Consider the following 27,757-nt stretch of genomic DNA (forward strand, 5'->3'; position numbering starts at 1 on the left):
ATTAAAACCCCATTCAGAAGAAAAAAAGAAAGAGAAAGAAAAGCGAAAAATAAAAAAAAAACATAGAGACATATAAATATACACACATATATTCACACTCATACATACACAAACTCACATACATATCCACACTCATACATACAAACATATACACATGCATCCATATAATAACTTCATGAATCATATGAATATATCATTAGAACCATACATACCCAATAGTTATGCACACAAAACACATGCACCTTTTGCAAATCATTTGCAGCAATTACAATAAATCGGTTGCTATTACCAAGACCACATGCACACCGGGAATCCACTACAGAAGCAAAACACAAAACCAGCAAGTTTTAAAGCCTTGTTCTAGTAAAAGAAAACAAGGCAGAAGAAACTATCATGAATTAGAGTGTAAAAAAAAAAAGTTGACTTACAAATAAATTAGGCCATGAGGATAAGCTGATACAGGCAAGGCTTGGAAAAACAGGTTCCGATTGCAAAACACTGTGTACTAGAAACACGAACACGACAAGAACTCCCCTACCTCCTGCAGCTGTATTTGAGCATTCCAAGGCTGGGGGAAGGAAAAGGCAGCTGTGACATTACAGAATGGGAGGGTTTCTCTGTTTGGCGGAAAAGCAGAGGCCGGCCGTGGTTATGTCACTTCAGGGGAGGGAAATGTTAAAAAAATATACCTCCACTGCCAGGCCGCGATGACGTCAGTAATTGGGGTCTCCTGGAAGCTTAACTGAAACCTGAGAGAATGTTTTTAAAAGTGAAAACATTCCTGTACTCTAAGGTAGGGCTGTATTAGAGAACTAAGGGGAATTTCTATTTTCTAAATGCTGCATTCTTGTTCGTTTATGCAGGACGCTGAAAATGGGGAGGAAAATGGCAGAGAAGTTGAGGAAAGCATTTAACAAACCCATTGTACTCCTTTAAAAGCCGCTTCGATATTTTGCCATTTCAGGCTTTTGAATTCGACCAAGATGCATTCAAAAGAATGCGTCTTCGGTCTTCTAATAGGGAACCAATGCATCCTACACTGGTCGACTACATTACAGTGACCGTGAAACAAAGGCAGAACACTTTGCAATTAAACCGTGATAAAGGACAAATTATTATCCCAGGGATAAAAATTCAAAGGAGGATATTCCAGGGTGACTCTCTGTCACCGTTGCTGTTCTGCCTTGCGCTTAACCAATTAAGCTGTTTACTTAACAGCTTAGGCCATGGCTATAATTTGGCTCCTAGAAAACAACAAAGTCTAAAGACTTCTCATCTTCTATTTGTCGATGATTTAAAACTGTATAGCTCATCAGATGAGGAACTGAAAGCACAGCTGCAGTTTGTCAAAACTTTTTTAGATGATATTAGAATGTCATTTGGGCTTGATAGATGTGCAAAAGCAATCTTTAAAGCATTAAAACTGCAGCACCAGGAAAACAGTTTGGGACAAGAATGTGATATAAAATAACTTGAGCAAGAAGGAGTGTATAAATACTTGGGAATTGATAAATGATCAGCAATAAAACACAAACAAATGCGAGTAAAACTTAGTAAGGAATATTTTAGAAGACTTAAATTAATCCTGAAAACAGCATTGACATCTAGGAACAAAATCCAAGCTATAAATCAATTTGCTCTTCCTGCCCTAACATACAGTTTTGGAGTGATTGATTGACCCAAAACATGTTGGATAGATTAGATATTAAAACAAGATGGATGCTTCATGCTCACCAAATGATCTATAGAGATCAGTGCATACCAAGATTATATATTCCCCATTCCAAAGGAGGGATGGGTCTCCTTGAAATTGATTACATTTACAGATCTGCAGTCGTGGGACTCCACACATACCTGCTGACCTCATGAGACCCAAATGTAGTGAAAGTTTTGAAACATGAGGAGAATAAATCTAAGATGGCTTCCCTGCTTAACCTAGCAGAAGCATATCGTCATCAAGCAGGAATGGAAATCATACCTGAAGTAGATAAAAATAAGGCAGCAACTGAATGGCACAATAAAAAACAAAAGAAAGAATATAAAGTGAAGGATCAGACGAAATGGCAAGAAATGTGGAAAATGCATAAATATGATCAGGAACGATCATATAAGGCAGCAACTGAATGGCACAATAAAAAAACAAAAGAAAGAATATAAAGTGAAGGATCAGACGAAATGGCAAGAAATGTGGAAAATGCATAAATATGATCAGGAACGAATGCAGGAATGGTTCAGGAGACGTGAATTCAATCCAAGACATGAAAGGTTAATATTGGTGGCTCAAGATAGTGGGCTACATACACGCTGGTTTACAAAGTCCATTGAACATGTGGGAGAAACAGAGAAATGTAGATTTTGTAAAACTGAACTGGAAAGTCCCACACCTCATTGCTGGTTGTGACCTACTAATGGCAGAAGGACTGTATACTGAAAGGCACAATAACGTGGCGAGACTGTTGCACTGGGGATTGTGCAAACATTATGGTTTTGAAGTGGCTGAAAAGCACTGGAAACATGAGCCACAAATCATCATAGAAAATAATGAAGTCTACAAGACACGGAATCATCCATTACCAACAATTCAAAAGATAAATGCTAGAAAACCAGATATAGTGGTCCAGGAAAAGAAGAGAAAAGTAGCATTGATCAATTAAATTGACATATCCAGTGACTACAGTATCCTGCGCAAAGAGAGACGTAAAGTTATAAAATATCAAGATCTGCAAGCAGAAACGAGAGCAATGTGGAAGAAAGATACCTAAATAGTTCCAATAGTAGTAGTAGCAACGGGTCTTATAAAAAAGAGTCTAAAATCTTATTTAGATACACTACCAATACATGTAACTCCATATGAACTGCAGAAGGAGCCATTACTGGACACATTGTGGGTGCTGTGAAGAGCACTTTTGGCTAACATCAAAGAGTGAAACAATACTAATTTCATGAACTTTAGGAATGAGGTCCATTCCCGTCATTGTATTAGAAACCCAAAAGATTTGCAGAAATTAAAAAAAAGAAAGTGTATTTAATCAGTTCTGTATTATTAAAAACAATTCATACTTAGCAAACATTTTTATGATCCCTACAAAATGTGAGAAAGAGCTAATGATAATTATGTATCTGATGTTGTTAATCTTTATTCATTCATGATGAATAGGTTTCAGTTCCGTCCTCGGAACCGACCCGGCCAATATACAAGCTTGCGCCAGCCAAAAACTCTCAAGCTAAGAATACCCATAGTGCCCCTGTCCTTATCTCCTCAGATCTCATTTGCCACTTAGAGTTCAAGATGTGTCAGGCTAGCTGTCAAGCTAAGTGCTTCATTTTATTTGAAAATCCTCTAACCTTTTCAGTCTAACATTATCTTTAGTCCTTAAACTTTAGTCGTCTGTAGTTAGTGGTAGTTTACTTACTGTGTGAGGGAATTTCCTTCCCTTTTTTACCTTTACCTTTTGGTATTTCTTCATACCATCATTGGTACAGGCCTCTCCCCTCTAACCTTTGTATTTTTAAATTCAGTCGTTGGTATTCTCCTCTCTTCCTTTCCTTACCCTTTGGGAATACGTTCTTTACCATTGTTGGTAATAATAACCCCACCCCTTTGATGTGTGTACTTGCTTACTGCTGAGTGTGCGTCAGCATATTATTTGTGATAGATACTCCTCTAAAACTATTGTCTATTTTATGCATATTTTGCTGATATTTTTGTTGATATTTTGCTGTCTGTTGAGAATGGCTTTTATATAATGTCTGATAAAAAGGGCACTACAGGGTTTAAGCAGTGTGAAAAATGTGGCAGGAAAATGCCAAATTCTGATGGACATATGTTCATAGGTTCATAGGATGATACTAGCCTATTGGCCTGGAGGTCCTTATAAGTCTAGACAAGAATTTCACCCATGTTCCTTCAAAGTCAGCACCTATTTGCCCTGTCCAGCAGGGACACAGGTGGGATTCCAGGGATATATTTTCTGTTTCCCATCCAGTCGTCCAGGTTCCTCTTAAAGAGGGCTAGAGAGGTACTCTGCTTGACATGGAGAGGGAGTCTGTTCCACAGACAGGGGAGTCTTTGGGACACAAATCTATCCTGCCAACAAGTTCTGTTAATGTCACAGACCAGGTTAAGGCCTTGCATGCGGGTTGCGCGAGTGGAGTTTGTCTTACGGGTATGCAACAACTCCATCAAGGCTGGGTCTGAAATGCCCTTGTATGCCAGACACAGGTCACCTCTGAGCAGTCTGTATGAGACTGAGTAGTGGGGCAGGGCTTTTAGCCTATCTGTACAGGATAGGTGTTTGAGACCATGAATATCCTTGGTCAGGAACCTCTGTGGTCTCTCCAGCTATTGCATGTGCTTGGCAGGGTACATGCCGAAGGAGGCATTGTACGTGATAATGGGTCTGATAAGGGAGGAGTGTTTATTGTCTTGGAGTTGCACACTTGAAGATTCAACCACCTTGCCAGCTTTGTAAGGGCTTTAGTGCCCGCACCTTGGCTGAACGTAAAAACAAATTGATTTTAAATGGTCTCTTGAAAACCCCTTTTTTGGAGGCTTTATCTGAGGCGGAGATTTCATCCCCTCCTAAAGAGTCAAAGAATAGAAGCTACTCTTTGCCTTAATCTCCTCAAACCCATGACTGTAAAACTGCTAAGGTCCAGGTTCATATGGAACCGAAACAGAAACTCGTGAAAATGACTTCTATTCCTACTACGGCACTGGAGTCCAAAACTCCACCCACAGCGTCTTCCTTGTCTACGGAACCGACTACATCTACTACTTTCATGGTACTGCCACTTCCCACGGTACCGCAGACCCTCTCAGAACCAACAATAGCCTCCCCCTTAAAATTGCTCACTTCCCTCCCCTCATCATCTGGTCCTACAACTGTGGTGCTGAAGGTCAAAACACTGGCCAAGACCAAATATTTCCCATTAATTGACCCCTTTGCTAGACAACAACTGAGTCCATTCCTTGAACGACCTGAATTTCCATCGGGGGAAGTCAACCTATTCCACCAGGAGCCTTTCAGAGTTTGACGTAGTGAGACTTGTGGATCAGCTCCTAGCAGCCAGAGACAACCCAACTCCATCTAGGACCTCCCTCCCACCCGAAGCCGAGGGGTTTTCTCCACAGACTCCCACCTATGTTCTTCCTTCAACCTCTCCATAAGTATTGGAGCCCTTGATACTGACATCTATCCTGGTGCCAGCTTCCTTGGTTCCACTGGTAGATCTTACCGTGGCTCTGGATCCTACCATGTGGACCTCAGCTCAGTCGGAGCCAATCCACCCTCGAGACTGTGACTGGTCCATCGGCACTGTGACCCCCCCCCCCCCAGTATGGTGCCAGTTTTTTCTACAGCACCATCTACGGTTTTGGTTGCTCTGATGGCTCTGAGTCCTCTTGCAGCTCCTCTCCTGGAAGTGGGCTCATCGGAGCAGGGTGTGACCCTGGTTCCAAGGTTGTCCTTCTCAGTTCTGGGCTCCCATCCCCCTTCAGGCGGGCCTGCCTTTCAGGTTATGGAAAGGGCACTCATCTCAGCGGGCTGATAGCTGGCCCCTTCGGCACCAGAATGTCACTTATACATGTTCTCTGGTCCAAAGCTGGCACAGTCCACTACACCAGGACATCGAGCATAGGAGCAGCAAGATACCCTACTGCAGGGCACCCTGTTTACGGAGTCCTCTTCAGATGTTCCCCCTGAGGAGCCAGCCTATAAGAGACTGTGCAAGAGGAAGCACATTGATTCCCCTGAGGTATCCCTCATGAAAGATACAGATTACGATGAGCGGGAAGGGTCCCCACGGTCGCCCCCTGAAGATGTGTCCTTTGGAGACATATTGGAGATCCTGAAACAGAGAGGTGACTGGAAGGCCACCAACCCTTCCTCTGAGGAATCTGTATTCTTGTAGGCATTCCCTGCTCAACCCTCTACTTCCTGGGTGACCCCACCTGCAAATGAGCTAGTTAAGCTCATCGTGCAATGCTCCTGGAAGGCCCCTGACACCATTGAGCCTATGCCCCAGAGACCGGACAAAATACTATCACCCCCAGAGGATCAACCCTGTTTGCCCAAAGGCTTGGCAGTGGATACTATGATGGTGGTGGCAGCAACGGTCATTGAATTGTTTGTCACATTTCACCTGCCTCCAGAAAGACCTGATCACGGTACTGTCAGGACTGTTAGCAGGAGCAGTGTCTGATGAGTTTCGTGACAAAGTTGCCTCGCAGCTTGCTACCACGGAGTCCATTTTTAACTCGTCCATGTGGTTGATTTCACACACAGCCAAAGGGGAGTCCAGAGCAGTGGGTGCAGGCATTGTTATGAGATGTCATGCCTGGATGCACTTGTGCAGTTTTGTGGACCCCTATAAGTCTTCCTTTGTCAACACTCCCATTGATGCTTCCTCTCTTTTTGGGCCAAAAGTTAAGGACATGCTAGCCAGATGTAAGAAGGATGGCAAGACCCTTTCTGCTGTTGGTGTACGTTTTTCTACTCCTCAACGATCCTACTCTGGTAATCAGGAGAGCGGAAAGATGTGGTTCAAGAAGTCTCAAGGTCCTTTCCGTGACACACATGGTGATTTTTTCCCCCCAGGGCAGAGGAGGGAATTCATCAAGAGGACACCATCCCCAAGGCAGAGGGGCCCCACGTAACCAGGGGTCCAGGGATTCCTTCTCTGGGCAGCCCTACCTGCGCTCCTGAAAAGCAGCCCGATTGCTTACCTCAGGAAGCAGTTGGGGGAAGAGTCTCTCTGCACCATTTAGCCTGGCATTCCATAACAGTGAATTCTTGGGTGCAGAAGATAATGACCAGAGGTTATTATATCCCCTTTGATCTTTACCCAAGGCCACAAAAGTGAATCCCCAAAGTTCCACCCAGTCAGAGGGGCACAGCAGCACAAGAAATCCAAAAGCTGCTCTAAAAAAAGAGTCATCCAGACAGTCCCACCAGACCAGATAGAATCCAGATTTTAAGATTCTTTTTAGTGCAGAAAAAGACAGGGGACTGGAGTACAGTTTTAGACCTCAGCATCATAAACAAGTTCGTCAAACAGACCAAATTCTGGATGGTCAGGGTTCAGTCTATCCTTCCATTTTTGGAAAAAGAGAACTGGATGTGCTTGATAGATCTTCAGGATGCATATTACCACATAAAAATGGGCAAACGCTCCAGAAGATATCTCTGTTTCTCGCTGGGAGCCGATCATTACCAATTTGGAGCGCTGCCCTTTGGTCTCTCCACAGTCCCCAGAGTGTTCACCAAACGAATGGCAATAGTAACAGCTCACGTGAGGCTGCAAAGATTCTGGGTGTTTCCATATATGGACGATTGGCTCCTTACCTCCCCCACCAAGCATCTACTGCTTCAGGCCTTATACTACACTTTACAGCTAGCACGACTCCTAGGGATCTCAACAAATGAAGAGAAATCAAAACTAGAGCCCGCTCAATGTCTAGACTTCATTGGAGCAACACTCGACACAAGTTCTTGTCTGGTCTCCCTCCCTCTTCACAGGCTTCAGAGACTCAGGTCCCAACTCCAAGTGATACTCTCTCAAGACAAAGTCCCAGCTCATTTGGTCCTGCAACTACTGGGTTCTGTGGTGGCAACGATTACCATAGTCCCTCTAGCAAGACTCCACATGAGATTACTACAGTGGCTCCTAGCGTCACAGTGGTCCCTGTTGACACACCCCACTATGGAGTTGTTCCTTCTCATTCCCTCAGCCCAAGGCTGTAGTGCCTACTGATGTGTCCCTGATGGGATGGGGTGGGGCATTTTCAGGGACTGACAGTCCAAGGCACTTGGTCCTCCTTAGAAGCCGATTTGCATACCATTGTCCTAGAGCTGAGAGCAATGCTTCTGGCATTGCAAGCATTTCAGTCTGTCCTTTCATTCAGGAAAACTGCTATCCAGCCAGACGACATGTTGGTCAACAAACAGGAGGGAACCAGATCCTACCCCTTGTGTTGGGAAGCCATGAGAGTTTGGCAATGGGCAATAGCTTCCAACTGTTTTCTGATAGTAATGTACATTCCCAGGAATTCCAACGTGATTGCAGAGAAACTGAGCAGATGCATTCTCCTGCCTCGCGGGTGGTCCCCTCAACCCAGACGTAGCGACAGAGATTTTCCACTGCTGGGGTCAATCTTGCTGTAATCTGTTTGCCTCTCCCTTCAACCACAAATGCAGCAGCTACTTTTCCCTAATACCCCCTCAGGGGGAGTCCCCAAGGGATGCTCTAGTACAGGACTGGGCTCCGGGACTGCTTTATGCCTTCCCTCCCTTTCCTCTGAGTCTACAATTTCTAAAGAAAGCACTTCGGTTAAAAAGCAAAGTGATCCTCATTGCACCCTATTGGCCCCGACAAGTCTGGTTCACCGACCATGGACTCTGGATCCAACTCTGGGAATACTGTCACACCCTCAAGGGTTGATCCACCCAAACCTACCGAGCCTCAAGCTGACAGCTTGATGCCTCCATTCCAGTAATTGCCAGACATAATAATTTATCTTCCCCTGTCTGTAAAATACTTCTGGCTTCTCATAATCCCTCCACCAGAAAAACCCTCACCTCTCACCCCCCAACACTCAAACATGCGAGAGATGCACTTATATATCCAGACTGGAAGCCATGCAGTCTCCAGCCAAGGCTGGAATAGCCAGTCAAGAGGAGAATGTCAACACTTGCACCACACCACAAGGAACACATACCTACACACCATAACAGCTATCACATAATAATGCAAAACACACGCACACCTTCGCAGATGCTCTCAATAAAATCCTATCCAAACAGCAGAGACGTCCAAGGCAGAAATGCATGCAACCACTACATCACAGCACAAACCATGAGACATATAGCTCACATAAACAGTGTGCCACGCAACCAAAGCCTCTAAGGCAAAACAACTTATGCAATACACTAGTCATAGGTGACTCAATAGTAAGGTTCACTGATGTCCCACTCACTAAGTTGAATAAGGAGAAGGTAACAGTCAGCTGGTTGTCGGGTGCCAGGATATGTCACATAACGCATGCACTCAGGTCACTCCACAGCAGGTACAAATATGACTCGGTTATTGTCCATGTTGATGTGAATGACCTGAGACATACCTCCCTGGACTACATGAAAAGAGACATGGAGGAGCTCTTGGATCATGTAGCCCAGGTGGGTATGACCATAGCCCTGAGTAGCATCCTACCATCACCCAGAATGATACCACAGTACAAGTAGAAAATGATTAACTTCAGCAATTAGCTAAGCTTCTGGTGTCATTCTAAGGGAATCCAGTATCTGTCTGCCTGGGATGACATGATCGACAGACCTTGATGCTTTGCCAGAAATGGCTTGCATCTGTCACCCCTGGGATTCCGGATACTGGCCAAGGCTCTTGCCACCCCCTGTAGTGCCTTTTTTAGACAATGTCCAGAAGACCAAATTACCACCATAACAGCTACAAGCAAATGTAATCTGTGGGTTATGCTACTCAATGCTAGAAGTTTAAATCTCAAGATGCACTTGTTCGAAGCACTCCTTAAAACGGAGAACATCGACATTTGTGCAGTAACAGAGACTTGGTTCAAGGCACCAAAAAGCACCCCTGCGCTACCAGGCTATAATTCATAACCACACCTTTTGGCTCCAAAACTTGGACCAAAGCCCTAAAGGTAGTGGTGTCTCCATATTCATAAAGGATATCCACACCTCCAGGCTAGTAGCTCAACATAATGTATCAGAGATACCTCAGGTACAACTAACACTGGGTAAGACTGACATCCAGGTTGTTGCCTGCTATAGATCCCCCACCATGTCCCAAGACTCTTACTCCACATTCATAAGCACTCTGGAAAATATTAAGGTCCAACCCAACACCCTCATACTAGGTGACTTTAACTACTCCTCCATCAACTGGGAAAACTACTCAAGTACTAACACACTTGCTCAATGTTTTCTGGAATTCATTAATTCCATTGCCCTGGACCAGCTCATTCTTACCCCCATTAGGGGTAGCAGCATCCTTGATCTGGCTATTACTAATATGGGCAACCATTGCTCTACACCAGTAGTCAACTCCTCCCTGGTCAGATCTGACCACAAGCTAGTCATCATGGATATCCACATTCCACCCACACCCCCCCCCCCGCAAAGGTAACCACTATGAAAAACTTCTCCAAAGCTACCTTTGGGCTTCTAAAAGCAGAGGTGGCAACCTTCACGATGCCCATGCAATTGGAAAATAGATGCATGACTGTTGAATCATACTCTAATGCACTGTACGAACACATACACAAATGCATGGAATGGGCCATACCCAACAGAAACAAGACACTCTCCTCCAAAAAAAGGAAGCCAATGTGGTGGTCCCTTGCTGTAAACAAACTCTACAAGGAAGGAAGAAATTGTTGCAGAAAAAGGCGAAGTCCGAAGACTGGAAAAACTCCCTTGTTAGCCTCAACAAAAAGCTGAGATCTCTTATCAAATCCTCCAAAGCTAGCTTTGAAAACAAAATTGCAGTAGATACTAAAGAAAACTACAAGGCCTTTTGCATTTATGTCAAAAATCTACATAGCAATACTCAGATCTGCTCTGAGCTACTACACAATGGAAACTCCTATACTGAGCCAACAGACATTGCCAATATACTGGCCGACAGATTCACTGCTAATTTTACCCCCCCCTCACCCCTGAAAAGGCCAATCACAATACCAGAGGAATGCCAAGTACCCAATATTACCACTGCACAGGTTAAAATCGCACTGTCAAGGCCAAGAATACAGCCTCCATGGGACCTGACAATATCCCTGGCTGTGTTCTACATGAATTAAAAAGTGAACTGGCACCACACAGCCTCACTTCAGGCTTTGTCCCCACCAAATGGCGCACTGCTACAGTCATCCCACTCCACAAAGGGGGAGTGAATACAGACCCTGGGAACTACTGCCCCATTAGCCTGACGAGTCTGATGTGTAAGGCTATGGAGACATAGGGAATCTCCAAACTCTAGACTCCACGCAGTTTGGATTTGTGAAGGGTAGATCATACCTGTTGAACCTGGTAGACTTCTTCGAGTCTGCCACCAGAGCTGTGGATGAAGGCAGAGTAGTTCACACAGCCTACCTCAATCTGGCCAAGGCCTTTGATACCATTTCTCACTCAGGAATCACAAATAAACTCACTAAACTAGGCATCAACCCCTATGTCACAAGGTGGGTTGCAAACTGGCTCACTGATAGAACCCACAGTGTGAAAGTAGTGGACTCCAAGTCAGACTACTGACCAGTCATGAGTGGAGTCCCAGAGGGATCGGTCCTGGGTCCTCTCCTGTTTGGCATCTACTTTTCTGAAGTTCATGCCACATCAAGGGACTCTGGCTGACCAAGTTCTCAGATGATTGCAAAGTGGGAGCCATTATTAGCTCTCCAAATGATGTAGACATTCTACAGAAAGGCTTCACAGAGACCAATGACTGGTGTCAGAACTATGACCTTAAGCTCAATGCCAAAAAATGCATCATCATTCTCTTTGTAAAGAACACGATACCCACGAATTACCACATCGATGGTAGTCCACTGAACACCAAAGATCTGGGAACACAGGTTGATAGCAACCTCTCCTTTGACAATCACATTGCCACTGTGGTCAGAAAATCCTTCTATGTGGCACATCTCATTACAAAGGGTTTTGCATCCAGGAAGAAAGAGATAATTGTCTCTCTCTACTTCTCCCTCATTAGACCTATTATCGAGTACAGTGCCCCATTTGGCATGCACCTCACTAGACATATGCAGCAACTGGAAAGACCACAAAAATACCTAACTAAGAGGATCCTAGTGTGCATCAAAATAAAGTGCCAGCACCCAAGATGAGCTGAAATGAATAAATGTATTATAGAAACAAGTGAACTAGACCGGTTTCAGCATATAGCTTTCTTCAGTAGTATAAAAGGAAACCCTGGCAGGAGCCAGTAATTTATACACAAGTTTCAATAAAGAATATGACATCATTTCCTGTCTTAGGAAAAAATTAAATAGTTACCATAAATCCATACAAAATAATGGTTAACAAAAGACATTGGGATCACATTTTTCTTACTTTAAGAAAACTAAACTTAGGGAAGCAGTTACTCATCAACGAATTTTAACGGGGGACAAAGTAATAGGATCATATCCATGTGGGCATTGCAGCTTCTGTAACTATATGTTTAAAACTAAAACATTCACCAGTAGGAACACTGGACAATTATACAACATATATGAATTTGGCAACTGTAGCACGGACTGGGTTGTCTACCTAGCTACATGTACTTGCCAAGCCTTCTATGTGGGTCAGACTTCCAGACAGTTCAGGATTAGAGTGTCGGAACATTTAGGGGATATTAGAAATGCACACATTACAAATGCTTTGTACAGACATACTATTAACCATCCTACAGCCAAATTCTCATTTATTATTATTGATCATATTATTGGCAATCGGTCATTCAAAACAGGTTGGCGACATACTCAATAACAAGGAAAGAAAATGGATTATTAAATTGGGGGGCCTTTTTCCCCAGGACTAAATGATAAATTGTAAGTTTTCTATTCTATTAATCATATTTATTTGCACTTCATTTTCAGCTTGTTTGTGCTATTAGACACCATTATCAATTAGGTTCTGATTAATTATACTTCATCTTTGGTTAACCATTATTTTGTATGGATTTATGGTAACTATTTAATTTTTTCCTAAGACAGGAAATGATGTCATATTCTTTATTGAAACTTGTGTATAAATTACTGGCTCCTGCCAGGGTTTCCTTTTATACTACTGAAGAAAGCTAAATGCTGAAACCGGTCTAGTTCACTTGTTTCTATAATAAATTTATTCATTTCAGCTCATCTTGGGTGCTGGCACTTTATTTTGATGCACACTAGTATGGTTGCCTTGCATCAGCCATACTTGCTAGCTTTTTGTTGTTGCAGAGGATCCTAGGCCCTAAACACATGCCCTATGTGGATAGACTAAAAAAACTCCAGCTATTCTCTGTCTCATATTGCCTACTTAGAGGCGATCTCTGCTTGACCTACAAAGCCATGTTAGACCCAGCGCTGCTAGATATGCTACATCTAAAGAAATCACAATCCCTCCATGCCACATGCTCCAGAGACTCAACCTCATTACCACAATCAACAGAACTTGTTGGAGGGACAGGTTCTTAACCCAGAGACTGCCCATGCTCTGGAACAGACTTCCTGTACACGTCAAGCAGAGCACCTCATTGGTCTTCTTCAAGACAAATCTTGATGAGTGGATGGAAATAGAAAATTCACCCCAGGGATCATTTCTGTGGCCTTGCTTGACAGGGGCATTGGAAACTAACGTCGGGTGGCACAATGCCAGGGAATCCTTTGGGTTAGGCTTATATAGGCTCCAGGGCCATTAGTGTAGTGCACACATATAAACCTATGAACCTAAATGGAATAGGTTTCTCCTTTGGTCTCGAGGAAAAGAACTGGACTCTTTCTCTACTCTGATTAATTCAGTGTTGGAATATTTCTTAACTTTACTCCATTCAGGACCGTCAACTTCTACCATTCGGGTCCATTTAGCACCTATCTCAAATTTCCATAGTCGTTTTCAAGACTCCTCTTTGATGTCCCACCATCTCTGTAAAACCTTTCTGAAAGGAGTCATACATATTAAACCACCATTCAAAGACCCCATTGAACCTTGGAATTTGACTCTAGTCCTACAAACATTGATTCGTCATCTCTTCGAACCTTCTGCCACTTGTGATATGAAATTCATGTCTTGGAAAACCTTATTCCTGGTAGCCATTACCTCAGCAAGAAGGATTTCTGAATTACAGGCCTTGTGTGCGAAACATCCTTACATAGTTTTCAACAAAGAGAAAGTATCACTACTAACTAACCCCTCTTTTCTAGCCTGTTCCCTATTAAATCAGTAAACACTGTTTTGTCGAACCTTTCACATCGAAATGGCAAAATCCTGAACACACGGAACAGCAATTTTTTTCCCTGGGGAAAAATATCAGTGGGCCCTTTTTTGGGACTTTGCCATTTTGTCCACTGTGGTGTGATCTTGGAGTTGGTATATTTAAGTAAGGGACATGTGGGGGGCATAGCCCCCCCCCCACACATTGGGTGTGTGGGGGGCAAGAAGCCCCACACTTTATTTTGTGGGGGGGGGGGGTTTAATGGAGCAGCGATTTCTTCCCTGGGGAAAAAAATCGCTGTTCCATGTATTCGGCATTTTGCAATTTTGATTTTTTAAGGTCGATTATACAGCATTCGCTATTTTAAGCATTTACTGTTATAATATGGACCCTTTCTACCCAAGGTTGTCTCTGACTTAAATATTAATCAATCCATTGACCTACCAGTCTTGTTTCCAAATTTCTATAATAAAGGAGAATATTGCTGACATTTATTGGATGTACATAGGCAATTACGTTTCTATTTAGACAGAAATAAATCCTTCCAAAAATCTTATTCCTGTCCTTTTCAGGATCCAAGTTGGGACAAAGTCACATTGGTAAAATGGCTGAGAGACTGCATTTCCTTTATTTATTAATAGAACAAAATGCATTTAACCACTAAAATCAAAGCTCATTCAACTAGATCAGTGGCTAGTTCAGTATCTTTCCAATCCAGAGATTCTATGGATGATATTTGCGCAGGCTAACCCTCATACCTTTATCACTCATTACAAATTAGACTTGGTCTCCAGAGGGAGAGCATCCTTCAGCTCAATGGTGCTCAGGAACATCCTTCCATAGGGGCCTCCCAGGATATAAAGTAGCTAGGGACTCTGTCCCATTCATCATGAATGAACGAAGATTAACAACATCAGATAAAGAAGTTATGATGTTAAGTTGTCTATCTCGCCTTCGTTCTTGCTGTTTGGGTTCGGAGCCGATCCTCAGCTCCGACTCGGCCATCTTCTATAGCTCGAGAGCTATATACTGGCTTGAGGCTACCCCTTATCCTAGAATGCCCAGTGTCAGCTACCCAGATCTCGTTTGCCGCTTCAGCTGCGAGGTTGCTTCCTTACTGGCTCAGGCTTAGTATATTCTCTTTTCTATTATATATTGTTGTTTTTCTTGAAAGTTTGTCAAGTAATTGTCTATTTTGTATATAGATAATATTCCTTTATCCCTTTTTTTTGCGTTCTTGTGTATTTTAGCTTTGTTGGCCATCGCTCCATAACTCTCAGGCCTTCTGTTCCCTTGAACTCATTTAAATTAGAGAGGATAGCCATTTAAATTAGAGGCTTTCCTTCTATTCTTTAACTGTAAAAAAAAAAAAAAAAAAAAAAAAAAGAGGATCTCTATTTGTTCTTGTTTTTTATAGTATAGCTTTTCATTATTGTTGTGTGGTTGTTGTTACTAGAATGTCTAAAGATACTAAGGTATCTGGCTTCAAAAAGTGTGACTCATGCTGTCAGAAAATGTCTCTGACAGATGGACATACTAGTTGTGTTTATTGTTTGGGCGCTGTTCACCTGCAGGACTCCTGTTCTATATGTCATGCTTTTAGTCCAAGGGTCCTGCAGGAGCGCAAAAACAAATTAATCCTTCGGGGATTATTGAAGCCTCAGGATTCTCCGGCTAAAAGTACTCAGCCAGCGAAATTCCCTAAATCTGTCAAACCATTGGCTCCACCTTCGGAGCCGACTCCTTTACTTGACCAACCAAGTATGTCAGTACCATCTGGCACCGACAAGACAACTCCTCCGTCGGCTCCATCTGCTATTTCAGAGCCGCCTCGGAGCCATAAGAGACTGAGGTCGCCATCCTTGGAGTCCATCCACTCGGCACCACAGTCACCTTTATTACAGAGTGAACGTAGCCATCATTCTTCCCATTCCTCTCGATCCTCTAGATTATCGGATCATGATGTGGAGAGAGTAATAAGTAGGTTGCTTAAGTCACAGGCACTGGCAAAAATTCTGTCCAACCCACCTCAACAGGTATCGGCTCCAACCGCCTCTATTTCTATTCCTTCTCCAACTACATTTAGCTCGAAGCCAGAGGCCATGGATCCGCAGGCAGTAGAACCGTCGGCGCCAATCATCATTTCTCCTTCGGTTCTGATGTCGGCTCCGATTACCTCGATTGTACCTTCTATCGAGGGATCTGGGCACCGGGGCTCTCTCGTCGGCTCCAAGGGGGGAGTGGTATTGGACCCTTGTCCGACCCCGTTCTCCCCCTCGGAGCTTCGGCGCAGGTGAGCTCGGCTCCAACATTGGCCTTGGAGCCATCACCCTCGACACGGAGAAAGACTCCTGTTTCTTCGGAGCCGGAGCTTTCTCTGCCTAGAGGTCGGGACGCCTTCGAGGTCATGCGGAGTGTGCTGTCCCCCGAGACAGCTCTACTGCCAGCTCCATCGGCTCCTCCCCTCGTGGTGTCTGTGCCATCCGCTACTCCTCCTCCAGACCCCAAGCTTAGGGAACCTATGCCCCAGGACACCCCATTGGGTGATCCCTCTTCTTCCAAAGCCTCCCCTGATCACTCAGAGGAGCCTCCCTGGAAGAAGCGCAAGAGGAAGCACATAGACTCCCGAGACTGTCACTTCAGATACAGACATGGATGAATCGGAAAGGTCCCCAAGGTCTCCCTCTGAAGATGTTTCCTTTTCGGACATCCTTGAAATGCTTAGGCAGAGGAGGGACTGGACTTCCCTAGCCCCTACCGAGGACAAGTCTGTATACCTGGACGTATTCGGTTCCCGACCTTCCACCTCCTGGGTATCTCCTCCTTTTGATCCACTCATGTCTGTAGTGGCTCGAAAGGCTTGGTCAGCTAAAGATTCTGTGGAACCTACTCCGAGGAGACCAAATAAATTTATTACAGCCCCCCAGGACAAGCAATTCCTCTCCAAAGATGTGCCCGTTGATGCCATGGTGGTAGCAGCAGCCACCAAGAAAGAGTTAGCAGAAACCTCTTCATCTGTTCATCCTCCGAACAAAGCGCCTCGGACAATGGACAGATATGGAAAGTGAATGTTTGCTTCAGTGACCTTTTCAATGAGGTCCCTGAATTATCTATGCCATTTTACACGTCTTCAAATGGATCTCCTGAAAGAGCTTGGAGATACCCTTCAAGATCCTACAGCTGAGGGAGCACCAGCCAGAGTAGCTTCTCAGCTTGCGACTCTTAATTCCATAGTTAACTCCTCCATGAGGCTGATTTCCTTTGCAGCCGATGGAGCGAGCAGAGCTGCAAGAACAGGTGTGGCTCTCAGGAGACATTCTTGGATGCGGCTGTGTCAGTTTGTGGAACCCTTTTGAGCATCTTTCACCAATACTCCCTTTGATGGCTCTTTTCTCTTTGGGCCTCAAGTGAGAGACACGTTGATCAGGTGTGAGCAGGAAGGCAAGACTCTCTGCCGTGGGAGTCCATTTTTCCACTCCTTCCAGACCTTATCCCAAGGGTCAGAAGAGCGTAAAGATGTGGTTCTGAAAATCCCAGGGACCCTTGCCTGACACACGTGGTGATTTTTTCCCCCAGGGGCAGAGGGGGAAACAACAATAACAGACGCCGCCCTCATGGCAGAGGGGGACCACAAAACCAGAGTGACAGGGAAACTTTCTCTGCCAAGCCCTTCCAGCATCCCCAAAGGGATGCCCGACTGCTCACCTCTGGAGGCAGTTGGGGGAAGACTTTCACTGTACCCAAAAGCCTGGCAAAATATAACAAGAGACAGATGGGTACTATCCATCATATCTGGAGGTTACAAAATTCCCTTCCATCAATCCCCCATAGAATCGAAAAAGCCCATCCCAGATGTCCCACCCAATCTAAGGGATCAAGCAGTCACAGAAGTTTCAAGACTGCTAGAAAAAAAGAGTCATTCAAGAAGTCCCCGCAGACCAACTAGGATCCGGAACTTACTCAAGATTCTTTTTAGTACCAAAAAAGACAGGGGACTGGAGACCAGTACTGGATCTCAGCAGATTGAACAAATCTGTACAAAAAGAAAAGTTCTGGATGGTGACACTGCAGTCCATTTTCCCATTTCTGGGTCAGGACAATTGGATGTGCTCGATAGATCTTCAGGACTCGTAGTACCATATCAAGATGGACAAACGCTCCAGGAGATTTCTTCGCTTCCAGGTAGGGGCCAGTCATTACCAGTTCATAGCTCTGCCCTTTGGTCTCACCTCAGCCCCAAGGGTGTTCACCAAGTGTATGGCAGTAGTCACGGCTCACCTGAGGCGTCAAGGATTCCAGGTGTTTCCCTATCTAGATGACTGGCTCCTGATTGCTACCACCAGGCATCAACTCTTAGAGGCACTGGATTATACAATCACATCATGCACTCAACTAGACATTACAGTAAATTTTGAAAAATCTGCCTTGTTGCCCTGTCAGTCTATTACATACATAGGAGCAGAATTAAACACAAAAGAAATGTTTGCAAGATTACCACAGGTAAGAGTTTCCACTAATCATCAACAATTGTTAATTCTAATGCAGAGCAAAAGGGTTCAATTCAGACATGTCCTCCAAGCTCTAGGCTCCATGGCAGCTGCAATTCTTCTTGTCCCATTAGCGCATTTCCACATGAGAATCCTTCAGTGGCTTCTTTTCATGCAATGGTCTTTCCAGGAACTACCCATGTCTCACATGATCCTGATCACAGAAACATGCAAAAGGCACCTTTCTTAGTGGATGGTCTCCCCACTAGTAATTCAGGGCAGACCTTTCATACAACCCCCTCCGGTAGCCACAGTGACCACGGACGCCTCCCTGATAGGGGGGGGGGGGCATTATCTAGACAGGACAGTCCAAGGCACTTGGCAACCTCATGAGTACCATCTGCATATCAGTGTCCTAGAAATGAGAGTGGTTCTCCTAGCGTTGCAAGCCCTTCAAGACTGTCTTTCTTCCAGGACCAAAACGGACAACATGTCAGTGGTGTGGTACATCAACAAACAGGGCGGGACCAGGTCTTACCCCTTGTGTCAAGAAGCACTCAGACTGTGGCAATGGGCGATTTCCTCCCAACGTTTTCTGATAGCAATGCACATCCCTGGGAAATCCAATGTTATAGCGGACAGGCTCAGCAGAGCTATCCTCATGCCTCACAAGTGGTCTCTGAATTAGGAAGTTGCGGATCTTATCTTCCGCAAATGGGGACAGCCTTGCTCGACCTGTTTGCTACTCCTCTCAACAACAAATGCAGCAGCTACTTCTCCCTTCTTCCTCTTCAAGGTCATATACCCAGAGATGCTCTAGTCCACGATTGGCCTCAGGGACTCCTTTACGCTTTTCACCGTTTTCCACTAATTCCAAGACTCATACAGAAAGCAAAATCGTTGGGTTGCAAAATTATCCTCATTGCCCCATACTGGCCTCGACAAATATGGTTCCCGTTCCTACACCTCCACCATCTGGATCAGCCGTGGATTCTGGACCCAGTTCCAGATCTTCTTATTCACCAATCAGGCGGGCTGCACCAATCCCTTCAAACTCTCCAGCTCACAACTTGGTTACTCCACTTCCAACCTTAGCCAGGCTTTCCAATATCCCCCAGTAGTAGTCTGTGATATTATTGTTTCCTCACATAAGTCTACTACAAGGAAAACATAAGCTAGTAAATGAAAATGGTTTTCTTACTGGTTAGAATCTAGAAATTTGGATCCCTTCTCAGCCCCAATCCATGAAATTCTTGAATTTCTAACACAACTTTTTCAGTCTGGTGTGGCTTCTGCTACGATTAGAGTACAACTAGCTGCCATTTCTAATTTTCATATCAGTATGTTTAATTCTAGCATAATGTCTCATAAGCTTTGCAAAGCCTTTGTGAAAGGAACATCTCTTCTTAGACCCTCAGTTAGAGATCCTCCCCTCCTTGGGATCTCAATTTAGTTTTAGCCTCCTTAATTTTGCCTCCCTTTGAACCGGCAGCATCATGCTCTTTAAAATTTCTTTCTTGGAAGACACTTTTTCTGGTTGCTATCACTTCAGCTAGACGTATCTCAGAATGTCAAGCACTATGTGTTCGTCCTCCTTACCTGTTGTTTCACAAGGACAGAGTTTCTCTGAGGACCAATCCATCCTTTATTCCTAAAGTCTGCTCAGAGAACAATTTAAATCAATCCATAGATCTTCCAGTTTTCTTTCCTAATCTCAGCAACAAGGCAGAATACAAGCTCCACCAATTGGATGTACACAGCCAATTGCATTTTTACCTCCCTAGAACTAAGGAACTAAGAAAGTCAGACCAGTTATTTCTTTCTTATGCTTTCAACAAACAGGGCCTTCCAGTTTCTAAAGTGACCTTATCCAGATGGTTATCTGATACTATTGCCTTTATTTATCAGTTATGAAATAAAGAGCTACCAGCTAAACAAAAGGGTCATTCCACTAGAGCATTAGCCACCTCTATAGTGTTTCAGTCTAGGTTGCCCATAGACTCAATCTGTGCAGCTGCCACTTGGGCAAACCCCCACACTTTTATCTCTCATTACAAGGTAGATATGGTCTCCCGGAGCAGAGCTTTCTTTGGTTCTACTGTCCTGAAGAGTTTGTTCCAATGAGACACCCGGGATTTTAGGTGCTAGGGATGCTGTCCCAAACAGCAAGAACGAAGGCGAGATGGACAACTTAACATAAAGAAGTTATGTACCTACCATAATGTTCCATGTTAGTTGTCTTCATCTCGCCTTCCTTCTTGCATCCCTCCCTCCTTCCCCCTTCCTAGAGGATTGTGAGGAGTTCTCTTTTGTTTTCACTGGCTGAGCATCTTTTATTACTTCACATACCAGGTAAATCTATAACTCTTTCCTTGTTTAGGTATATTGATCAACCAGTTTTAGTAACTGGTTACTCTACTAATGTTTAGTGTGCGCTATCACAAACGAGATCTGGGTAGTTGACGCTGGGCATTCTGGGATAAGGGGTAGCCTCGAGCCAGTAAATAGCTCTCGAGCTATAGAAGATGGCCGAGTCGGAGCCGAGGATTGGCTCCGAACCCAAACAGCAAGGAGGAAGGCAGATGAAGACAACTAACATGGAACGTTATGGTAGGTACATAACTTCTTTTTCTTACTATAACGTTCCATCTGTGTTGTTGATCTTTATTCATTCATGACATCCCACCCTCATACACCCTCAGAAAGACTCCTGGAGGTGCGGTTTTGGTCCTGGTTACTTGATAGGGCATTTGCTCAGACAAAGCCTCCACTTTTCTTCTTCTTATGGGCAAACTCAATCTGAGGAGATAAAGAGAGGGGCACTATGGGTATTCTTAGCTCGAGAGTTTTTGGCTGGCGCAAGCTTGTATATCGGCTGAGTTGGTTCTGATGATGGAACCGTAACCCATTCATCATGAGTGAATGAAGAACAACAACACAGATGGAACGTTATGGTAAGAACATAACTTCTTTTTTTCTTTTATATGGGGATCCAGATTGAACCCAGTAAAAAGAGGAATATTATATGTTAAAGAAGAAGAAAGAGGATTAGGATTGATAAAACCAGTGGTGTATAGGTTCATAGGTGTGTACTAGGCTAATGGCCCTGGAGCCTTTACAAGCCTAGCCCATAGGATTACCCTGGCATCGTGCCACCCGACCTTAGTTCCCAGTGCCTCTGTCGAGCAGAGCCACTGGAGTGATCCCCGGGGTGAATTTTATATTTCCCATCCACTCATCAAGGTTTCTCTTGAAGAGGGCCAGTGAGGTGCTCTTTTTGACATGTATGGGAAGTCTCCATAGCATGGGCAGTCTCTGGGTTATGAACCTGTCCCTCCAGCACATTATGTTGATCGTGGTAATGAGGTTGAGGTCACTGCATCATGTGATGCGGAGGGATTGGGATTTTTTTAAATGTAGCATTTCTAACAGAGCTGGGTCAGACATGGCTTTTTAAGTAAAGCAGAGATCACCTCTAAGTAGGTGATATGAGACAGAGAATAGTTGGAGTTTTTTGAGTCTGTCCATCTGTCCATATAGGTTAAGTCTTTAAGGCCTAAGATCCTCTTTATCCAAAAAAACAGCTGTGAGGCAGTTAACCAGTTCTCAGTCACAAAATCAAATCCAAAAAGAAAAAGAAAACTGGAAACACTCTAAAACAACAAATGTTTAATCCAAGTTCAAGTTCGCAAGTAAACACTTTCACCTTCAAGGCTTTTTCAGGCGAAATAAATACCATCAATTAAACAACATAACTTAAATGCATTTTAAAAAGTCACATAACTCTAATTACACCTTCTTATGCAGCATATTTAAATTAGGCTTTAAAGTAAAACTGTCATTAAGACCAGGTGGTACAAACGCTCTCATTCTTAAAAGCCATCTCATCTCTTCATTTTCATTTAAAAGTTTTATATTCCCACCCCGCAATGGTCTATAAATTACTTTTAAAATCATAAACTTAAAACTGTGTTGATCACCTTTCTCTATAATCTGCCCATATAGGACAAGTGTTTAAGGCCTAGGATCCTCTTTCTGAGGTACGTTTGTGGCCTCTCCAGTTGTTGCAGGTGTCTAGTGCGGTACATGCCAAATGGGGCACTGTACTCGATGATTGGCCTAATGAGGGAAGAGTATGCAGCATCATTAAATTTATACAAATAAATAATGTAGTGTATAATGGAAAAATATAAATCATATGGCATATGATGAGTAAAGTTAAAAGAGAAAAAGAAGTTATGAATGGGGAAATGAAAGAATAATAAGAAAAAATAATATTGTGAAAAATAAAGATAAGTGGTATAGAGAAAAAAAGGAAATATGGGGTCTATATTACATATCCAAACATTTAAATGTTCAAATAGCTAAAGATCGTCCTTTAGCGATCAAACATTCAAATGTTCGAATATGTAAGACACCACCCCCCACTACTTAAATATACCAAGTACGAGATCGCACTTCAGTGCGCTACAGTGTGGAAACAGGAAATTTCCCATTCTCTACACTGCAGCGTGATCTTGGATTTGGTGTATTTAAGTAGGGGGGAGTGTGGGGGGGGGTACAGGGCGGCTTGACCCCCTGCTTACACCCTTTAGTTTTTTTTTCTTTGTTTTTTTTTTAATTTTTATTCATATTCAAACATTTAAATGTTTGATCGCTAAAGGTCGATCTTTAGCGATTCTAACATTTAAGTGTTCGGATATGTAAAATAGACCCGAAATATGTATTTGAATATAATAAACAAGTATCATTGTGTTTATCCATGGGAAAGAATTGAGGAAGAAAACATAAAAGCAATAAAAATGAGAACAGAATGATGTAAAAATATGTAGAATGTAGAAATTTTTTATAGGATCATAGGAGGTTACCAGGTTAATGGCCCCAGGGCCCTTACAAGCCTAGCCAGGTTCAACTAGTGTTCCCAAGTGTGTCTGGTTCAAACAGACACTAAAATCATCACCTATTGCCCCTATCCAAGATGGACACAGGTGGAACCCCAGGGTGAATTTCTGGTTACCCATTCAGTTGACCAAATTACGCTTAAATAGGGCCAACATAACATGTATAGGAAGCTTGTTCCAAAGGAGCTCCCTGGTCAGCCTCAGTAAGAAGCTGCGATCCCTGTTAAATTCCTCCAAAGCTAGTTACGAAAACAAAATCACCACTGATTCTAAAGACAACCACAAAGCATTCTATAGCTATGTCAAGAATCTCAATGGCAATACTCAGATCTGCTCTGAGATACAGCACAATGGCACTAAATATACATACCTTTACTGATATTGCCAACATCCTGGCAGATAGGTTCAGTGCTAACTTTACCCCCCTCTCACCCCCTAAAGAGCCCATCTCTATACCGGAAGAATGCAAAGTTCCTGTAATCATGGCTGCACAGGTAAAAACCACACTCTCCAAAGCCAGGAACACAGCATCCATGGGACCAGACAACATCCCAGGCTGTGTTCTACACGAACTACAGAACAAACTCGCACCCCTCTTAAGTACCATGTTCATTCATAGCCTCACCTCAGGCTTTGTGCCTGCTGAATGGTGCACAGCAACGGTTATCCCACTCCACAAAGGGGGAGCCACCACAGATCCTGGGAACTACTGCCCCATTAGCCTGACAAGCTTGGTCTGCAAGGCCATGGAAAGTATCATCATGGAACTTATAAACAAAGACATTGGTAATCTCCAAACTCTGGACCCCACCCAGTTTGGGTTTGTAAAAGGCAGATCATGTCTCCTAAACCTGATAGACTTCTTTAAAGCAGTCACCAAAGCCATAGACAAGGGTAAGGTGGTTCACACAGCTTATCTAGATCTTGCCAAGGCTTTCGACACCATCCCCCACTCTGGAATTATAGATAAACTCACTAAACTAGGTATAAATCCCTATGCCACAAGATGGGTTGCCAACTGGCTCACTGACAGAACCCACACTGTGAAAGTAGCAGACTCCAAATCCCACTTCAGACCATTGACAAGTGGAGTACCACAGGGTTCAGTCCTGGGTCCCCTCCTGTTTGGTATCTACTTCTCTGAAGTACAGGCTAACACAGAAGGTCTTTGGCTAACGAAGTTCGCAGATGACTGCAAACTAGGAGCCATAATCAAAACTCCTAACGATGTGGACATCCTACAAAAGGGCCTCACTGAGACAGATGCCTGGTGTCAAAGCCATGGCCTCAAGATCAATGCCAAAAAGTGTATTGTCATCCCCTTTGGTAAAAACATCTGTACCTATAAACTACAGCATAGGCGGTACTATACTTAACACCGAAAGTGTGATAAGAGACCGTGGGACACAGGTGGACAGTAGTCTCTCCTTTGATAATCACATCACCACAGTAGTCAGGAAATCCTTCTACGTGGCACACCTCATCAGAAAAGGTTTCTCATCCAGAAAAAAAGTGGTCATTCTTGCCCTCTACTCATCACTCATTAGACCCATTATAGAGTACAACGCCCCTTTTGGTATGTACCTCAAAAGACATCTACAACAACTGGAAAGGCCGCAGAAATACCTCACAAAGAGGATTACCAGCCTCAAACAGGTGGCCTGCGCAGACCGTCTCAAAAAACTCCAGCTTTACTCCATTGCATATCGCCTACTCAGAGGTGATCTCTGCCTAACATACAAAGCTATGTCATACCCAGAGCTGTTGGACATGCTCCACTTAAAGAAATCCCAATCCCTCCGAGCTACACGCTCTAGGGACCTAAACCTTGTCACCACAATAAACAGAACATGCCAGAGGGATAGATTCCTGTCCCAGAGACTTCTCTTATTCTGGAATAAACTATCTATCTATAGCAAACAAAGCTCCTCATTAGCACTCTTCAAGAAGAATCTTGATTATTGGATGGGAAATAAGAAATTCACCCCGGGGATCACCTCTGTGGCTTTGCTCGACAGTGGCAGGCACAGGAAAATAATTTTCTTGGGTGGCAAAAGCCAGGGTACCTTTTTGGCAGGGCTTGTATAGGCCCCAGGGCTGATAGCCTAGTACCTACCTATGAACCTAGGTGTGGCAACCTCTGCAATACAAATCTGTCTCTCCAGCAAGTTCTGTTGATGTCACCTACCAGGTTAAGGTCCTTTGAGTGAGTGACCTGTATGACATTTGACTTGCGATTGTGCAGCATTTCCATTAAACTGGGTCAGAGATTGCTCTATACGCAAGGCACAGATCACCTTTGAGCAGTCTGTATGACTTATCAATAAAAAAATTGCCAGTATAAGCAAACATGCTATATAAAAAAAATGAAAAGAAAGAATATGCAATTATTGTGGCAAAATTCAAACAACATAACTTGTTTTTTTTAATGTTAAAGGGTAAAGGAATTATGGGAAAGTTATGCAAAAACAATTATCTGGAAGGAATTAAGAAAGAGAAAATAATTAACATGGATATTTGGAATATAGATATTATAAAAGTAAAAGAAGAGAATTTCTAAAGAAAATAGAAAGATGTTTTATGTAATATGGACTAATATAGAATGAAAGAATGAATGAGATAACGTTTACTGGAAAATGGATATTGCAGAAATATTACAAAAAATAAGATTTTGGCTGTGGAAAGGGGGGGGGTCATAAAATGGATGCATATGAAAAGAAAGAAAGGTATATAGGAAGTTATGTAAATAACAGAAAGTTAATTGGAAAAGATTGCAAATAACTGTAAATAGTATATATTATGTAAATAATGTAAATATTGTAATGCATTTAGTATTTAATAAAGTACTCCTATTCTTTTTGATTGGTGCTGTGGGATCTTTTACATTCACCTGAGCCACCACCAACTAAAGCAGATGGTATCTCAGTTTAACATCTCATCTGAATGATATCACACTCTTGAGTGCAACACCCCTATCTCTCCATGCAGCACTGCAGTGTTAGGAATCAATCTACCTGTTATGGGAAAAGAATCCAAAGCCTTCTCCATGAAAGGCAAGTGTGCTATATGTTGTGAAACAGACAGTGCTATTATGCTGTTATCTAAGTTACAGGCTCTTACAATGATTCAAACTTTCCCAATGATATAATGACTTTGAGAACAAACCCTACTTCTTTGCCTATAGCGGTTTCAGAGTTTACCTTGAGCCAGTCTATATATGTCTGTGTTTTCTATCCAAAATGAAAAAAATCTGTATGCCCACAAGCAGCTGGGATACTACATTGACATGACAAAAACCTTCAGGAATTCCTATTCAACTGTTTATTTAATATGAAGGTAAGAAAAGTGGACTAACAGTGTCAAAGCAGACAATATCTAAATTGTGTTCTCATGCTGTTGTTTTTTGTTAATCACACCATAACAAGGCAGTTTCGGGCAGGCTCAGGGCCCACTCAGTTAGTGCTTTTACTGCTTCTTTGGCTTTTTGGAAAGATGTGGACACTAGAAATCTACTAGAGGCAGCAACTTGGTCATATGTGCATACTTTCACCAAGCACTACAAATTAGAGTTTTTCTCTAGGTTCAGGACAGGTTTTGCTTGGACAATTCCCAGGAGCTTTTGGACTATGATCCTTCTTCCTCCTTGCCTTCTTTCTAATTTCAGGTATTCTAGTCATATTGCTTATGCTACTGCAACAGTTTTCTAATGCTGAACATGGTACGATTGTGTAAGCAAGTTACCATAACCATAGCTGTTTGAACAGGTCAGTGTTACAGTAGGAACACCATCCTACCATCTCTCGTATTTTATTATATTTTATACCAGAGTGGATATTTTTTCCTTTTCCTTTTTTTCCTAACACATACTTAGTGTCCAGGGCTCTAGCCTCCCTTACTCTCAAGGCAAGAAAACACTGAATGCTTGGTGCCGTAACCACTGACTTTATACCACTCTGCTCAAGCTGCTCAATAGCTAGGGAGCATAGGAGGTTCCCTTAACTTTGGAAGCTAGCCAGGTGTCATATATATCCTGGACAGAATGTAACCAATATTGCTTTGACTACTGCAACAGTGATCTCATTGAACATCTACTGTTATGGTAAGTTACTATTACATATTCACATTCTTTAACTACAAAGGACCCCACCACACAGTTTATACTGCAATCACTTGAAAACCTAGATAGACAACACCTACTGAGGGCCAAGTTTTAACTTCTCTACTGTGAAGTTCACCAGACAACTAGAATAACTTGTGGCCTTAGACCTCATCACCTTGAGTATACTAATGATGTATGCAAAATCTGACTGCACTTGGAAAGAAGTGTGATTGTGTTTTGTATATTTTTGCAGAGCATTCTGAGCAGTGTTGATGTTCAAAATGCTTCTACTGCTTGTATTGTTCAGCAAAATATAGTAATGT

The 27,757-nt window shown here is 43.1% G+C and overlaps 1 protein-coding gene across 1 annotated transcript in view; it reads left to right on the plus strand.

Moving 5' to 3' along the window:
* LOC122816787 (dynein axonemal heavy chain 8-like) overlaps window positions 1-27,757 on the plus strand; it is a 9,517,065-nt gene that overhangs the window by 5,300,400 nt on the left and 4,188,908 nt on the right. The gene's annotated exons all lie outside the window — the stretch shown is intronic.

The sequence above is a fragment of the Protopterus annectens genome, chromosome 1.part1 (assembly GCF_019279795.1).
Source record: "Protopterus annectens isolate FY-2018-M chromosome 1.part1, PAN1.0, whole genome shotgun sequence".
Lineage (NCBI taxonomy): Eukaryota > Metazoa > Chordata > Ceratodontiformes > Protopteridae > Protopterus > Protopterus annectens.